Source organism: Ambystoma mexicanum, chromosome 2q (genome assembly GCF_040938575.1).
Source record: "Ambystoma mexicanum isolate Mex_15411 chromosome 2q, UKY_AmexF1_1, whole genome shotgun sequence".
Classification (NCBI taxonomy): Eukaryota; Metazoa; Chordata; class Amphibia; order Caudata; family Ambystomatidae; genus Ambystoma; species Ambystoma mexicanum.
Window position 1 is genome coordinate 1426864059 of NC_090924.1, and position 15122 is coordinate 1426879180.

A 15122-nucleotide genomic window follows, 5' to 3' on the forward strand; every position below is an offset into this window, starting at 1 on the left:
CGCATTATCGCCATTTTGCAAGCTCTACGAGGCAATTAATGACACATACATCTATTTTTGCGATGATGAACTCAAAGCTCATCTACTTAGAGGGTTATATCAATGCTTTGGAGAGAAGAAAAAATGACCCAGCCGGCACTTCCTACTCATATCAAGTTGAACCTATGGAAGTACTATCAGGCTCAAGAAAAATCAATAGACAGGCCAAAGATGGATGCACGCTCCCAAACAATAGTACAAGACTCTTTGCGGCGTGATGCTGCCAACATGGACTGTGGGACAAGGCCAAAATCGTGTTCAAGCACCTTGTCAGGCCTCTTCAGTCCATCGCCAGTTGGATTAAATTTGACACTTAACAAGCCGGGAGACAATGACGTGATGTGTTTAGATGACATTCTCCCACATAAAGACCAGACAAGAACGAAATCCACCCAAGGCCCAAGCCAAAAACCATTGGGCTCAGGGACGTCTCTTGAGGGAACTTAGACACGAGAATTAAACAACAAACTCTAAACTATGCTTAAAAACGGCACCTCTGTTTACGCCAACCCCTGTGACTCTCTGATCTTCGGCAGAAGGATCCCCTACTAAAGAAGACTCAAAGTCTGGGAGGGAAGACTCAAAGAAATTAGCTTTAACAAACGCAATAGATACTGACAAACTACCAGAAGTTCTATCTCAGTCACCAAAATCAATAGAAGATTTTCTTAAACGCAAAGACTTGATGGATTTAAGTCAACATCTTGACGACTGCACTGACAGTCAACAGAAAGGTGCAAATTCTCATCTGACCAAAATGTCACCCAGCCACCAGACAGTTACTAGGGTCCTTCCAGGCTTCATCTCATTAGATGATCGTTTCAAATCTTTATGAAGCAACTACGGGAGCAAACCAGAAAGCGTACTGAAAAACGTACTGATCAAAATCCTGACTCGGTCTCACCTCTCCGTCGGCCTCAAGTGGAATATAGATCAAGAGTCCATACCCAACCAAAATCTGACCTACTGGACAAATCTAAGGACTTTATGCATTCTCAGCAGAGAAAGGGATTTCAGGAACATAAACAACAAGAGAGTGGGGATTATAGTCCTCATCACAAGAAGAAGTCGTATCAAGACCCTAAAAACCACAAGTTGAATCCAACGGTCAAAATACGTCAGCGGTCTGGCAATCAAAAATATCTGGTCTTAAACACACGGACGGTGTTGAGACTGCTACACAGTATCTCTTCTTTAAGAAATTTAAAATCAGAAGATCTTAAAACGGTGGAACCTTTTCACGAGGGTCACAAGGCACATTGTTATATATACCATCAGTCAATGTGACCACTTCGCTGTCAGCAGCAGCGGAGGCATTATTCAAACAAGGGTTCGAGCTAACTTTACTTAGACTACCTACAGGAGCCCATGAGAAGACAAAGGACCGCACACCGAAGGATAGACCTACAAATGAAGAACGCCAGCACACTAGCTCAAGGGACGATCTCTCAAGGAAATCACCAGCAACTCTCCGGTCGGACACGGTCCATTCGGCACCTCATGGGCAAGATCTCCCCCCTTGTAACCCTCTAAACACAAAGGCGACCACACTGCTAGAGGAGAACCAAAAGGTGACTCAGGCCAAACCGAATTTCGAATCCTCTACATGGGCCTGGTTACCAAAAGTTCTGTCTACACGTCTCCACAAATAGCCATCAGAATTTACAAAAACTGACCATGAGCAACACTCACTGTCTCTGGCGAGCTGGAACACAAGAGGGTTTTTACACTTAACAACTCCTGGTGAGATCAACTTAGGGCAATATGATATCCTATGTCTTCAAGAAGTCTGGTTACAATCCAAACCAACACTGGATGGCTTTGAGATTGCCTTTTCATAAGCATTATCAGGAGCCAAAGGAAGGCCTTCCTCAGGGTTAATCGTTGCAGTCCAGATGGGCGTGGGACTAGAAATAATTAAAATCCTCCTGAAGTCCCCTTACGTCATTGCGGTACTCATCTCTTGGCGGCGAAAGGAGTCTGCGGAAGAACAGCTCACGCTCACTTTCTTGCTGGTGATGTCCATTTATTGGAACCACAAAGCGATTCATCAGACCTCACTGTTTGACATAGTGACTTCTACACTGGACTCAGTTTACCTAGAGTTCGGCGTATGTGATGTCATAGACATTTGATGTTTAGGTCTCCACATACTAACGGCTAGTTCGATAACCACAGATTCCGCACAGAGTAATCCCTGCAAACTAGGTTTAGCTTGGCATAAGTTGATGATGGCCAGACAACTCTTTAACACCGCAGCCGCATTTTCTGATTCTACTACTCTACCATCATGGAAACAAGGCATGGCCTACTCAACAATAGATCACATCTTTGCCTCTGAACTTCTGTTAGCTCGGTTGACAGATTTCAGTATTTGCCAGACCAACCAAAGCGACCATAATTTGCTGGCTATTAAATGGGCCTCTACAAAACCAGCTTCAGCCCATTACTCTGGAAGAATTGAACCGGAAGGAAAAGGTAACCGGGTAAGGATAACACGGGCAAATATTCAAGCAATCACTTCTTCATATGGAAGCAGGCAGGAGGCTGCGAAGGTTGACTACAGACCACTCTTGGAACCTTATAGGGCCATGATAAAAAGCTTGAAGGGGGCAAGTGCAAACCAAACACACCACGCACACAATTTCGATGCCCTCTTGGTGGTGCAGCGAAATATCCTTCGTAGAGCGAAAAGGATGGCTTCAAGAAACAACTCGCCCTCCAACAGGGCATATGTAAAGGAGACAACAAGAGCCTATAAAAGCTGGCTACGGGCATATCGTCTATTATTATATTAACATGACTCCGAAAATATGTTGGAACAAATCGAAAAGTCAAATTCTAGAGACTTTTGGAGTTTAGTTAATCCACGAGCTAAAGAGGCATCCACAATGATGCTGACCAGAATCCCAGAAGCATCATGGACTGGGTTCTACTCAACACTCTTCAGATCTCCAGATCCTGCTGAGGGCCCTTTATCACCCCAGACGACAGCACGGTGGGTTGATCTCTCTGATAGAATTGAAATTTTGAACAAAGTATCCAAACTAAAGAAATCAAGGGCACCAGGGCCTGATGGTCGGTCTAATGAGAATTTGAAATCTGCACCAGAAGAATGGGCAAATCTGTTGAGCCTAATTTTCTATAAATGTACAACCTTTCGCACAATCCCGCCTACTTGGACCTCAGCGGTCATCATCCCAATATTCAAAAAAGGAAGTAAGGATGACCCCAGGAACTTTCGCCCAGTGGCTCTCCTCTGTTATAGGGAAGGTCTGTGGTTACCTTTTCCTGGATCACTTCAATCAGTGGGCAAAAAGTGCACCCTGTAATGACCCTCTTCAATCTGGGTTTAAAAAGGGTGTAGGAACTAGCATAAACATCTTCATCCTAAGCCTCTTAAAAGCAAAAGCTTGTGAAACTAATCGGAATCTATACCTGGCATTTATAGACCTTTCCCAGGCCTTTGGCTTGGTCAATTGTAGGAAACTCTGGGAAAAACCTACTAGTTGGGACTGTCCTCGGGAGATTCTGAATCCCATCAACGCTCTTCATGCTTCTACATCAATGCAGGTACGATTGAATACCAGTGGCCTGCTTTCGTCATCTATAACAACTGGCAGAGGGGTTAAACAAGGCTGCCCATTAGCTCCAGCCCTCTTCCTTTCATATTTTGGGGACTACAAAGAAATTTCAATCAGGTCACGAGCATTTCCCCCCCATAATTGGGTAAAGAGAAGATCCCAAGACTCTTGAATGCGGACAATCTCATTCAACTGGATCAGACCCCAATTGGCTTACAACGCCAGTTGTCTGCACTGATCGCATATACAGCTGCTAATGACCTAGAGGTAAACAAACAAAAAACGAAGATCATGGTGTTTGAAAAAAAATCACAAAAAGAAAAAGAAGAACTTGTGGTTCCTGACTGGAAATAAAATAGAACAAGTGACAGAATTCAAATACCTTGGAGTCCTCATTGATTCCACGGCTAAAGACTCAGCGATGCAACATCACCTCTTGGAAAAAATAAACTCTAGCCTCACAAGCAAAAATACTGGATAAAATAATACGGACGCTTTTCATTGTTGCCCCTACTCAAATTCTACAGGGGCAAAGTTATCCCAGCTATTACCTACGGAGCCGATGCTATGCCATCTTTACCCAATTACTTATGGGCTAAATTGGAGAGTCTCTTCTGGCGCTCAGTACTGAATTTACCATCCTCTACTCCGATCGCCTTGATAAGACATGAACTCTCCCTCTCCTCTTTAGAGTCAATAGTTAAAAGGGCGTCAGTCATGCTATACCGGAAGATCAAAGATCCTCCTTCTTCGGCAATTTTTCTGATGGTTCAGGCAGAGATGAACTCAAGTAAATCCATGTTAATGTCCAAATGGGAGCTAATATGTCTACAGCAACTTGAAACCTGTGGCAGCTCCATGGAAGAACTTTTGGGCAATCCAACAAAAACCAAATTACGAATCGAGGAAATGGATTGGATAAGTACACTGGATAAGGCATCTGAGTACAAGCTAACTAGTCCCTTACCTCCAACACGCAGAAAATTAAATGCAATTCAACCTTTTCTGATAAAACATCCTAACAGAAAAACTCGGAACACTCTTCTGCGTGCGAGGTTAAATCTGTTACCCACGAATGAAATCCTGCACACAAGGGGCCTTTCTCTATCTAATACTTGCCGCTTTTGTAATCACACCGAACAAAGCAAAACATTACGGCACCTCTTATTACTGTGTCCAGGAACAGACAAATTCAGATCACCATACATACTGCAACACCTAAAGAATGCCTACCTGAGGGAAGAAGAATTTTGGTGGGAGTGTTTAATAGGAGGCTTGAGACATTGTGGACTATAGCAGCCACCAAAATTTTGGACCAGATTTCTGCGCACGTACCTCTGTAGACTTGCTAGAGTGAGCCGACACAAACAGATGGTGGGGAGTGATCTCATTCTGTGCCTTCGCCTTTGTTTTCACCCTCACCATTTTCGTCCCCACCTTTACCTCCATCCTGCTTCATCTTCATCTTTGCTTTTCACTTTCGTTTTATTTTTGAAACCTCATAGTTTCTTCTTCTCTCTCCTTCAGCTACAACCTTTTCGTTTCGTTTTTGATTGAACAAATATGCTGTGAAATTTCTGCTCATCTTCTTGTAAAAATCACTTTAGTGATTATATACTCGTATAATAAAAAAATAAAAAATAGCCCAGGGTATTTTGGAACAAACGTTAACTCCTATCCCTCATGAGGTCGAGGAGTTGATACCCTCCGAGGATTCTTAGGATTCAGAGAAACCGGCCTGCCCGTAACAACCCCCACTGACCCAGAGTTTGAGGGTCTCGCCCCTCTTCCTGATTTAGCTTTAGTCCAAAGGAATGGCCCTATCCTTACCAAAGCAGTTGGAAGGGTAATTTCCATAGAACATGGTCGTAGCTAGATGGGACCCTTCTTTTTCATTAAGAAAGGTTTATTATATAGAGGATACTGAGTGAGATGGGGTACCCAGGACTCAACTAGTGGTTCCCAGAAGTCACTGATGAATTGTGTGAGAGCTGGGACTTTCCCAACTAACAGCCGCTCACCAGGTGATGGGAGAAGACCCAGAGTCCAGTGGTCCCTCAATTCTATTGGCCTGAAGTCTTCTTGGATGTAAAAAGGTATGTGACTGCTTGTAACATATGTCATAAAACAGCCGCCACACCAGTTCCCTGCACCTAATTACAGCCACTTCCCATTATCGAAGTTCCTTTGTCAAAGATTGTGATGGATATTGTAGGGCTGTTGGAACCATCTAAACTGGGGAGCAAATTCCTTCTGGTTATATTAGACCGCTACTTGGTATCCCAAAGCGTTTCTCCTAAGGAGCAACACTAGCCAGCAGATCCTCAAACATTTGCTCCCCTTTCTTTTCTGAGTGGGATTTCCCAAATAAATCCTCTTGGATCAGGAAACCACCTTTTTGCATAATCTTGTGCTGGAGGTGAAGGAAATACTACAAATAAAAACAGTAAGAACCTCGGTTTACCACCCCAGACTGATGGACTTGTGCAAAGATTCATCCAAACCCTCAAGAGAATCCTCCACAAGCGAGTGGAAACCGATGGCCGCAATTGGGATGTCATGAATCCCTGAGCTCTTTTTGCTGTTAAAAAAAAATACTGCATCCTTAGGATATTCCCCATTCGAACTGCTATATGGGAGGGACCCCTGAGATGTTTTAGATATGCTTAAAGATAACTGGGAGGAAAGAGGAGAAGCTATAGTACCGATATCTTAGGCAGGCCAGAAACTTAAGACCCACATGGCCACAGTTTGTGAAATTGTAAAAACCCATTCAGGTAGAACCAGGGAACATCAAACGAGCCTTGACCCGTTCCTTTGCGATTCCGTACTAGTTTTGTTACCAACTTCGGAAAACAATATGGTATCTAAGTGGTATGTCCTCTATAAGGTCTTAGAAAAGAAAGCCGACCGCAATTACGTAGTTACCCTACCGAAGACAAAAGACACACATTTATTATGTTAATCTACTTGAAGAGTGGAAAGTGGACCCATTTGAGTATTCCAGTGTTACCATGGACCCTCTTAACTGAACAAGAAGTTGTTAGTAAAAAGTCTGCCGAACAACAGGAAGGTCTTTATGATCAATTAGCTCAATACCCAGAAGGCCCTATAACATGAACCAAGAATCTGCTACAGAGGAAACCAGAATCCAGCAAGGCTGGAGTCTCGTGGGGGAGAGACCCAGATAGTTGGTGGAGGAAGATTAAGGAAATAACCCTTCATCTACGATCATTGAAAGAATTGACTTTTTTGGAACTTAAACGTTTGTGATGAATCTACCTGAGGGGGAATAAAGTTTCTTTAATGGACAAGATGGACACAAACTAATAAATATGAGAACCCTGTCTCCTATTAAAGAATTATAGAAAGAAGAATCTAGGAGCGACTCCAAGAACCACTGGGAGATAGCGGAGGAAAGAACATTGGAGCAACCGATATTGCCCACCTTTCCTTTTTAGGTTGTTTTTCTAAATGGTAGGGCATGTTCATAAGTTAGGATTTGGACAGAGGACAAACTTTATTATTTTGATTGACAATCACAATTAGTTTAGTTTCTTAGGTATGGAGCTTCCCTGTTAGCAGTAGGGTCACTGAGGTATTTTTTTTCAAGTTAAATAAAACCCGTGTAAGCAAAATCTGTCTTTTGGCCCAAGCCTTTCTTCCGATAACGCCACACAGCACATAATCCAGAAATGCCCAAAATATGACTTTGCACATTCTGGACTCAAATGACCAAAACAATGTAAGTGCAATCCTGCTCCCGCTGAAGGGCTCATCCCAACCTATGACTTAGAAGATATCTAATGAAAAAAAAAATGTTGTTAAATACGTTCCGGTCAAGCTAACAAAATTAATGTCTACAAACAGTAGAAATAAGGTACAAACATTCAATGTATAGCACTACAAATTACTACCTACCACTACAAATTCAAGTATGTAAATATGAACCCTCACTCCATACAGACACAAATACAACCGTGACACCCACTTAAACTATGGTAATGATATAACCTCCACCATACTTAAAGTGAGTGTTTAAAGATGTATTTGAAGTGGTATGGCCTGACTGTTTATAGTGTTATAGCTGAAATATCAGTAGTATATAGAATTGTGTAGTGCTATGTAGTGCGTGTGTATCTTAACCTTGTTTTTCCACTTTTTGTAAACTTTAGTTTTTATTTGCTTAAAAGAAACGATCTATTACTTTTTTTTTTTAGGAAGTCTGGCGCCTAGCGTGTTTGTTTCTTTTATATACATAATGTATGAGTGTATTACGGTATCAGGTCACTTTGTACGGAGTATACAGTGTATGATGTTCAAGAGCGTGGCGTAAAGACTGCATGGCGTAAGTGTGTTGTGTAATGTACATGTGCATTTCGTACATGTGCAGTTTTTAGATGTGCATGTGTGATTTATTTGCAAATGAAAACTTGAAAATAAGCTGGTGTGACAGATGCACATGTGGCTTATTAGCGTTTAGTATAGTGAAGAAGCGGTGTGTTTATGGCATATATGTTAGTGTTGCGCATGAAGTCACGAAATTCACATGCTGTATATGGCTAGTAAATGTAAGTGAATTCTCAATGAAGCCAAGAACATAGTTCTCTGGTACATAGTATACATGTAATTACACGCACAACACTTGGACAGGATCTTTCTTACTATTTGAACATATACTAATGTCCCAGTACTATAGGTTTTCTAATATGATGTCTCTGTGTATAGGATTTCTTACAAGTCGTACATGTATGGTTTGTACACTGTGTACAGTAGGGGTGCATTTGTGTGTGCAGTTACGTGTGTATATATTTATATACATGATCTCAGTAGCATCTAACCTTATTGGATGTTTCGTACATGTATGCAATGTACATGCCTTGTATACAGCGTTTTGGCGTATGACGCTTTATAAACGCAAAATAAATATGAAATACATTTAAAAAGTGAGTTTAAAGTTAGTCCTCAGTTTGTGTGTATATATCGCAGAATTATAACAATTTGATAGTACGTGTATGTATGTTGTGTACATGTATACACCTTAGTTTCACACGTTAGACATGCACATGTACGCTTCCTATCAAAGTTGAAATCCAGCTTAGTCTCCACTTTCATGTATGTATAGAACATGTATAACAATTTGACAGTTCATACATGTACATTCTGTAACATACATACTGCATATAAAAAAATGTATGTTCATTGTGTGTATGCATGATATATAGATAAATCAGTATTTGTGCATATGTAAAATGTTTTCCCCCCCACCCACCTCATGAAAAAATATTTTTTTTTTTTTCAGTGGATCAATTCACAAGATCTAGGTGCATGCAAAAACTCTTGAAAATCGAAAATTTTGAATATTTTGGCACAATTTAATTTTACCCTCCTGAGAGAATTCCTGATGTTAAAAGATGTTCAAAACGCGATCAAAACAACATTTTAAAAATATGACATCATAGTTTTACTGTGGAATTCTTTCAGATTTCTTTCAAGGAATTATTTTCTGAAACTGCTTGAACAACTGCACTTGTGCCATGCGCTAACGCAATGGCATGACATATTTCATGTTCTAATATCCAAGCACCAAGAGAAACGCCTGGTTTCCCTTTCCTTTTTCTCTGCATAAAGGGACAATCAACTGCCTTCAAATGAATGACCTCCTACAGCGATATTCCATGACCCTGTCTAAATAGAAGGCTGAAGGGCATGTTTGCAGAAAATTCTGGTTGGATACACTGACGATTTGGGAATCGACAGCTGAACACAAAATGTTTTCACAATTTTATTTAGCTTTCTAAAGTTTGTCACGGAATTGGTTATTTGCAAGGAATAGGCTTCATGTCATGCTCACCACAATGTTGGCCTAAACGTTTGTATCACTTTCTGTTATGGTTAGTTAACGATCATGCAATAGCATCTTGGTCACATGTGTCCTTTTTGGCTCCATTGAACCGTAGTTCCAGTTGCTACAGATTTAGCATGGATTGTTCTCCATGTCTCTGGGTATCAGAAGTCTGCCTCTTATACTCTGGACTGGCTTTAATGCTATTATCTGGCTGCTGTCCTCCTTCTAAGGGTGTTGCCTTTTTTGGACGGACTACAGTTTGTGTTGCGCTCCTCTCCTCTGTCTGCCACTGAGACCATGCTAAGTTTCTGCTTTCAGCTCTTCCTGGCATATAACTATCCTTCTTCCCTGTTCCTCCTTTTTAGTGTTCTCTCATGGCTAGCCTTTCTCCTTAGGTGTATGCCAGGATGGCCACTTGTTCTTGCGTCACCCCAGGAGGTAATGTCTTTGACATTCATCTTTTGAGCCCCCTGAGGGTCTTCTCTGACAATGTACTTCTGGCTTACCCTTCTGTTAGGAACTGTAGGTCTTTCAGGGCAGCTCCTCCTTTCGAAACCCCCCCTCCCCCTCTTCTTCTGCTCCCGATGAGTTGCAGCATGTATCATGTGACCATTTAAGGTGAAAATAGCCTGAGCTAGATATTGTTTAAATGGCACTTTGTTCCAGTACCTTTATCAAAGATGGTTCATAAGCTCCCTCCTTAAGCACACTAGACTGTTGCAGCACTAGGCTGTACAGAAAATCCCACAAGCTTTTTTCAATTTGCAATATGCCGCGGCTTTATTTCTTGCTTTACAGTTGTTGCAACGTCCTGCCGAAGAAAAACATTTCTGTACAGAAATTTACAACCACCGGTACAAATCGGTCATGGTAACGATGTCTGACAAAATATATCTACCAAGCAAGATTCAACAAGTTTGGGGGCGTTACATTTCATCGCGGTATATTCCGATTCTTCCAGTACTTCGTCTGTTGCAATCTTGAGAGAATCCTGCCTTTCGCTCATATCTTTCTTTTGAACCTAAACGCATGTAGTTGTCTCCATCGCCTTGTACCCTTGCATTCCCGCTTCAAGTTTTTCCTACAAATTTCTGCATCTAGGGCGTGCTTGATATGATTCTGAACAAATAAGGTCAAGATATGATGACCTGTCAAGGTTCCTAGAAGTCAGAAAGAACACATGAACTGCTCACCATTGTATGAATGGAGTTCCATGGTTTGGACTATTTTTACTTTAGATGTGCTATTTGTTGTACACTACTGTCTCATGTTAGTTGTGTGTACGTTTTCAGATGTGCAACATGTATTTTGTGCTTGTAGTCCATATAGGTTGTCTTTCTTATTTCTAATATGTATATATTGATTTGTGATGGGACTAATTAATGCGCATTATACTTCAAGAATTGTTTTATTGAAGTAGAGGCACCAAATCATCATAACCACTGTTAGTGTGGTTTAAGAATGTGATCATTGTAGACCTTCGCAATAAAAGCAATCACAAAAAAAACAAACCCAGTCTAATGCAGCATAAAAGTAGCAAACGGATCAATGTACCAAGCAGCAAGGAAACAAAAAAGCTATTAAAATTAACATTCAGGAGCTGATAAACTTCAGGGACCCTCTCGTATGCATCTGCACTAGCGCTTGCAGAGGGCTAAAGCTCTGCTGAGACAGACCTAAAAACACATATCGGGAAAGCGCATGTACAGAAAACAAAGTGCACAAAGCAATAATTGGTTGAAGCATCTTGAGTGTTTCAGCCAGTCTGAATGGCTGAAGCATCCAGGATAACATACTGCATAATACACTCCACGCTGCTCCTTACATGTATAATCCTGTATCTCAACACCGTGCGTCCGAATGGTGAGCATGGGTAAAGGCTGAATTGGGCAGATGTTATGTGTCCCGATTAGTTAAACTGGTGGCACTAGGCAGGCAGGTGTGCTTCATTTGGGGCTTCGTTTGTCGGGCCCCATGGACACTCCCTCTCAGTCGATCGGCCAATGGCAGTGGCTGCCGTGCTGTAAATGGAAATGAGTTACCAGGCATCCACCAGCGATCTGGAAAGAGGGAGTGGGGAGGTTCTCAGCCCCCCTCCCACCTCTATATAAACATTTGCCTTTCAGACGATTAATCATGAATACCAGGTAAATAACCCAAGAGAGGAGGCGCGTTAGGTTGCAAGCAAAGTATAAAATGTGCACACCGTTTAAACCTGCAGTTGTATTTAACTCGTTTCTGCAGAGTACAAGCCTAAAAACGAACAATGTGATCCACTTCCGTCTACTTAACCTATATTGGAACCATACTGAGGCCGGGACTAGATCAAGTCTCATGAACAATTGACGATCTACTGCTCAAAAAGAGTCAAACAACATAATCATATGTGGAGACTTGAACATTAACTGCATAGATATAAGACGGAAAAACAACGAAGTCATTCATGTACCGAATAACTTGGCCACTAAATGGATGGCGGAAAGGGAAGCCAGAGATCTGGTAATGCTAAATGGAAACACTACCGGCGATATACTGGCCAAACCAACATGGAGACGACTCGCACAGAATTCTATCTTGGATTACTTTTTCGTCTCAGAAAAGATTCAACAGTCGACTCTGTCTTTTGTGGTAAAGCAGATGACCCAAAGTGATCATGAGATGACAATTGTAACCTTGCGAGTTGCAAAACAACTATCTGACAAATGCTGGAATCATCGGATCCTGGTCGAGCCAAACAGAGTTCGCGATGAAGTCTCTAAAATTTCAGAAACCTTCATTAAGACTGATTTTGGAGTGGAATACGTTCATCTTCTACAATCATCTGTGGAAAAAAAACATGGATCGAGAAATCCTGGGTTTGTAAATAAACATAAATTTGATGTTGAGGTCATGAGGAGAAAGAGGGAACTTCGTGCCACTATTAGACACATAAAATCCAGAGATCCCACAGAATTCTTGCAAGAAAAACATGCTGCAAAACAGAAATATAAAAACTGGATAAGATCCCACAAGGCTCTAATGTTCCAAAACGACGCAGAATTGATGCTGCTAAAGATGAGTAACAAAAACTCGTCTGAGTTTTGGAGTTTACTAAACAACGAAGGTGCTCCTCAATCTGCACTAATGACAAACATGGTTTCAGAGGCAGAGTGGTCTTCACATTTCGAAAATCTGTACAGTAAAAAAGGGAAGTGGTCATCCCCGATGACACCGAACCTAACAAAATGGAACCTCACCTTCCCTAAAGCTGATCTACTCCAGATAATTAAGAATGTCAGTGCCTCAAGGGTCCCGGGACCGGACGGCCTCACCAACTTCACTATAAAGCAAAATCCAGAACTATGGGCAGAGTTTTGCGAAGAGCTCTTTACCCGAATCTGTAGAAGATGTGAAACTCTAAACTCCTGGAAGACTGCAATAATAGTCCCCATCTTCAAAAAAGGAAATCGCCTTGAGCCCAAAAACTATCGACCGATAGCGCTCTTGGACGTGCTAGGCAAAGTGTACGGAACCATGCTCCAACAGAAACTGTCACAATGGATTGTCGATAGTAACCACACTGATGTACGACAGACGGGCTTCGTAAAAGGTGTCGGCTGTGGCCTAAACCTTTTGCTAATAAATTTGCTAAAGATGGAAGCAATTAGAACTGGAAGAAAGGTCTATTTAGCCCTGATAGACTTCTCCCATGCTTTCGACTCAATCGACCGAGAACTACTGTGGACAAAGATGACCAATTGGGGATGTCCTGAGAGTCTACTAGCCGCCATTAAAGAAATTCACACTGCTACTCCCATCAGAATGTGCCTTGACCAACGCGGATCTCTTACAGAGGAAATTAACCTTCTGCGTAAACAGGGCTGCCCTCTGGCGGCGATCATATTTAACTTGTTTCTCTCGGACATTGGCATGTCAATTAATGAGCCTCGTTCCTTTTCCCCAAAAATACATGGCTGTGCTCTAAGCTGGATGCTGTATGCGGACGACTTAATCTTGTTAGATACCACCCCAATCGGCCTACAGCGTAAAATGAATGCAGTGGAACGTTATGTGGAAACCAATGGTCTTCACATCAATAACACAAAAAGTGAAATTCTGACGCTGCAAAACCTGCAAACGGGCCGCCATCAGAAAAACAACAAATTTAGATGGCATCTGGGAAAATAAAAACTTACCACGGTGGAAAGCACTAGATATCTCGGCATGCAAATTAACACAAACATAAATGATAGCCCTTGGATGGAGATTGCAAAAATAAAATGCCGACACTTTGCCTCTCAAGCACTGATCCTAAACAAAAAATACGGGAAGTTCTCGCTTAAGCCAGTGATAACCTTTTACCAGCAGAAGGTTGTCCCGTCCCTCATATATGGAGCTGAAAATGCTTTTGGATGCCCAGTTGAATTCTGGCCAACCCTAGAACACATCTTATGGGTAAAAACTTTACATCTACCAAATAGCGTCCCAACAGCCTGCCTACATTATGAGTTAGGCTTGATTTCTATTGAGGCACGGATCACGTGGAATGCCCTGGCCTTATTTAGGAAAACTACACTGCCAGACGCTGCTCCACAATTTAAAATACTGAGCAAACCTAGAAATGCAAACCCAGACTGTCTGTTAGCTTTATGGTTTAAGAAATGTGAAGTGCTTCTGACCATGTATGAGACCAATACCAAAACGCTGCAGGACAATCCGCTGTTGGTAAAGAAAGATCTGGGAACTCGATTGGATCCAAACCAGCGAAGACCGAAGGACTTCCAAAACAATGAGGGACGCTCCTAGTGAAGCAAGAGCGTTCAATAAACTGCAAAATTATGTGGTCTTATTCCCAAACAGGAGGAGGGCCACATACATGAGATTCCGCCTAAACCTGATTAGAACTAAAGATCGAACAAAGAACTGGGCTGGAAAGGATAAGTCTAACATTGTATGTAGGTTTTGTACAGCCTGCGACGAAACGCTTAAACACCTGGTCTTATTCTGCCCCTTCTTTAGATCTCTAAGAACTAAACATCTTGGCCAAACGTTAAATGAATATCCACTGAGGAACGCAGAAGAATGGTGGCAGCAGATGTTCATGGGTTCAAACACAAAACTGACAAGGGGGTTAACCCTGTTTTTGCATGAGATTGAAAGGAGCCTTGAGATATCTGACACCGAAGCACAAGGACATTAGGGTAGTGTCTAACATGGCTTAGTCATCACGCGAAGCAAACTAATCCCTCCCTGACAAGGCTCCTTTGGCACCAAAGACACAAACCGTGTCAAAAGGACGGAACTTTATCTCATGCACATGTTTTGTCTTGTTTTGTTTTGTATTGGGTCTGGATTAACTCGAAATGTTTTAAAGGTTTGTATAAACCAATAAAATAAAAAAACTAAATGGAAAAAAAAGGCATTCAAGTGGTCTTGGGGGCAAGTGTCTCGTCCCTGGTCCTAACGACGTGGGCTTGAATGCATGTGAATGGGTTTCCTCGCGACGAGAGGTGGGAGATGTTTTTTGATGGATCTGTTAATCTGTCCCAAAGACCAGCACTGGCAGTGGGGTGGCCGGGCCTGATTCTGAGGGAATGGTGCCAGTGATGAGGTGCCAAAGGCTTGTGAGTGCTATTCTCACTATTTCGCTACTATTTCTAATCTAATACTGT

At 41.9% G+C, this 15122-nt stretch overlaps 1 protein-coding gene across 1 annotated transcript in view; it reads left to right on the forward strand.

Annotated features, from left to right (window-relative positions):
• The window catches only part of NSDHL (NAD(P) dependent steroid dehydrogenase-like), a 58869-nt gene that overhangs the window by 32151 nt on the left and 11596 nt on the right, over positions 1 to 15122 (forward strand). The gene's annotated exons all lie outside the window — the stretch shown is intronic.